Below are 3876 nucleotides of genomic sequence, written 5' to 3'. Positions count from 1 at the left end.
GAGGAACATGTCTATAAAACAGCTTTTGTTACCCCCCAGGGCCTGTTGCTGTGGGCACAGCTGGGCCTCCGGGAGTCCCTCACCCCCTGAGCGTCTCCAGGACAGGGACAGTCAGTAATGTTTTGTCTCCTGCTGAAATCCCACCCTTGGCATTCCCTTGGCATTCCTCCCCGCCGTGCTCTATCAGGCTGAAATAAGGCAGTGAGAGCAGCAGGGAGGAGAACGTGAGGAGGAAGTTATATCTTACGTGGAGGTTCCTCATTCAGGAGCCTCCGTGTAAGAGACAGCTTTGGGCTTGCAGAGGTCGTGCTGGCAAATGTCCTGGGTATAGCAGTGGGAACACAAGAAGTGAAGGAGGAAATCAGATCCTCTTGGGAAAACACCTTCCCCTCAGTCTCTCTGTCCCCTTCCTGGGGTTGTAGCATGTCAGCGGCCTGCACCAGGAAGCCAACAGCCAAGGTGGGAACTGGGCACTGCTAGCAAAGACGGGCTCTCTGCTGTTCCACTGCTTCTCTCCTGCCTCCTGTACGAGGTTTTGGATGCCCCTGCCATTAGCTTCATCCAGCTGAGAGGGAGTTGCTGCGCTGTGTTGTACCAACAAGTCCTCAGGAGATGGGGAGCACAGAAACTGGGCAGCAGGAACCAAAGCAGTAAGTGGGCTGCTTCAAAGCAGTGAGCCCTTGCAAAGCTTTGGGGTAGAGCACTTGTAATGGCAGTTTCCTCCCTCTTCTAGGGGGAATTGCACTCATTCTTCTCTCTGTACAACAGAAATGCCCTGGATCGGGTTATCAAACCCTGGAGGCAGATTTAAGGATACTGGTCTTTCTCTGGTGAGATGAAGGTGACACTGGAGTCATAGCTCAGCCATCCGTTAATGTTCTCGGCTCTTCTCCCAACCACTTCTTTGAGCTCTGCTTTGCCAAACCCTCAAGACCACAACGCAAACAAGACTCATCTTGTGTTACAGGCACAGTAAACACACACCCAAAGCTATGCCAGGAGTGAACGCAGCGTTTTCTTCCCTGCTCATCCCCCTCGTGCATCAGACGGTGTTACAGGAGCCTTGTAATTGCCCCTTTCTGGCTTGGGTGATGCTGGGAGCCTGCTGTGGTGGGAGGTTTTTTTTTCATCGGGGTCACCAAGGGGTGGCTTGGAGCAGAAGCCAGCGCAGCCCCTTGCAGGCAGTCTGGTTACGCATGTGTTTGGGGCATAAAGGAAATGTGCTGGCAAAAGCAGGGATGAACTTGATGCATGAGCCAAAAAGGCTTTTAAGAAACACCACCCTCTCTCCCCCCAATAATTCGGGGCAGATGATGCTTAGTGTAGAGCCTATCTCAAGTGATAGCCGAGACCGACTGCTGAGCTGCGTGCTGCAGCCTGAGGCAGGGCTGCACACGGAGCCAGCCCCTCAGGACCACCCTGCTGTTGTGGGACAGAGCTGCTCCCTCAGAGCCCCTCCTCTGCTTCGTGCCAGTCATTGGGCTTTTAAGGAGGAGACGAAGCACTGCAGGGGCTTTCTCGCCTCACCAAGAAGGGCAGCAACAGCTTGAAAAGTGCTGGAGGAGTTGGTGTTTCTCATCGCTTGTGGAAGCACTTGTGTGCAGTCTGGTAGCAGAAATGCAGTGTCTCAGGCTGATGGCCGGCCGGTCTTTTCAAAAACAGCAGTGGAATATTCACTTGGTGATATTTATTTATTTATAGTGAGGAAGAGGAAAAGCTTCTGTCCCACAAGAGGCCTATAGCAGGGTCTCCAGGCCCCTCTGCATGCAGAGATGTGGAATGTAACACCCACTGAGCAGGATCAGGCCTCTGGGGAGGAGCGGTGCTGGGCACCGAGGCCTTGTGTCGCAGAGCTGGTGCAGTGCAAGCGGGAACTTCTGAAGCCAGGTTTTTTGGTCTGACTGCGTGAGGAAGAGCCCTGCCTCCCAAGGTCAGGGGGTGACAGGAGTAGAGCAACTCTGGCCTGCCTGCTCCAACAATGTGGGACAGCACAAAGTCCTAAATATTAGGGCCGTTGTTCTGTTCCCTGTCCAGCCTAATGCCTGCAGGCATTCAGAGGTGGCCTCACATCCATGGCAAGTTGTACCAGTGGGCACAGTGTGTTGCAGCAGTCCAGCAGCTGTGGTTCAGCAGGCATCACCCCCCAAAGCAGGTGGAAGCCCCCAGTGCCCCCATCGAGGCAGGCAGCTCCAGCCCCAGGGCAGGGTCCTGTTCTCATGCTGATGAGAGCTCATGGCTGGGGATTTAGCAAAGCAGCTGATTCCTTCCTGCTCTGCAGGGAGCCTGTCACCACAAGGGCTGGGCCCCTCTGGACAGGAGCTTGATCGATCAGGAGGTGGGGAGCAGCAGTTTTGATGCCTGTATGATTTGTCTCTTCCCTCCTGTTTCTGTTCCAGTGAGGCCGTCAGCCTTGTTGGGGCTGCGGGCAGCAGATGGCTTCTGCAAAGAACAGCCAGCGCAGGACTCATCTGCACCCATGCCTGGAGACACGCAGCGATGAGACTGGACAGAGGCAGGAAAAAACTCCAGGGACTGCAAGAGGGTGTGTGGGGAGAGAGAAGACCCCTGGGCAGGGCAGCCCCTAGCAGAGAGCGGTTTGGACACAGCAGCGGTGTTGAAGCTGAACATTGTGCCTACGGCAGCTTCCTTCCACGTGGTGCCAGCCACAGGGAGATGCACAGCAACGCGCAGCCTGGATCTGCAGGCAGCTGCACAAGCTACAGCATGACTTTATGCAGGGTCCTCCTGCTACAGTCCGTCCCTTGGGGTGCAGAACAGATTTAGCACACCCCATGCTGCAGCCAGCCGCTCCCAGCACAGCCGTGCCTTGCGGCAGAGGCGCCCTGTACCAGGCATCTGGCAAACGGCTTCAGGGCAGCTGTGCCAGAGCCAGCATCACTCGGAGGGAGCTGCTGAGAACTCAGCAGAAGGGAGAGCTGCAGCCAGGGGTGCCCTGGAGCCCACCTCAGCCCTGGGCCACCCAAGTGCCAGTGTCGTGTCAAAGACTGGGGTCACAGTAAATGCCTTTATGTTGTTGCAGCATTGTGGAAGCACAGGTATTAAAATGTTTCTCCTCTTCCTTTGTAGAGAGAAGCGAGGCTGAGGCTGTCCCCTGCAAGCCCTCAGAGCCCTGCTCCTGGACTGCCTGGACACTATTCCAGCTTGCCAGCCCTCTCCGCCTCAGAAGTTTGGCGTTGAAATTACAGAGCAGTTAAAGTCCTTTTGTCTCCTGGAGACAGAAGCGGGCAGGACCAGAGCAGCCATGTGCTGCATGAAACCAGCTGCACCCTGTATCCAGGCTGGAAACTGGTTGGTGCTGTGGGCTTTTCTATTTTCCTCATTCTTCCTTAGGGCCCGCTTTCCTGCTTGAGGAGGAGGCAGCACACGTGAGTGCCCAGCTGGCACCGGTGCCAGCCATGGAGGGAAGCCCAGCAGCTCGGCCTGGTGACCTGCACCAGCTCTCACCAGTCTGATGGGAGGTGAGTGCTGGGCTGTGGGATGCTCCTGTGCATCTCCAGGTGGGAAGCTGCCTCCAGAACTGCCCCATGTCAGTGCTCAGCGCCCCTCCGTGTGTGCTGTTCTTGGAGGATAGTGTGAAAAACACGCTCCTGGGCCTCTCCAGCCTCTGGAAACACCGGAACCTGGCTTTTGTCCTTGAGGATGCCTGAAACAACACGCTGGGGCCTGGCGGAGCTGCTGTGAATAGGAGAGGTAAAGGGCTTTGCAGTATTTCCATTTAGAATGCTCAGCCTCCTCCTTGGAGAGCTGTTCCCAGGGAATGGTTGGGATTAGGGCTCTGTGCTGCAGGTTCTCTGGGTCAGGAACACCTGCACAGAAGCCCATGAAGAACCACATAAGAACCACACAGCCAGAGGA

Source organism: Oxyura jamaicensis, chromosome 24 (genome assembly GCF_011077185.1).
Source record: "Oxyura jamaicensis isolate SHBP4307 breed ruddy duck chromosome 24, BPBGC_Ojam_1.0, whole genome shotgun sequence".
Classification (NCBI taxonomy): Eukaryota; Metazoa; Chordata; class Aves; order Anseriformes; family Anatidae; genus Oxyura; species Oxyura jamaicensis.
Note: the sequence above shows the minus strand (reverse complement) of the source record.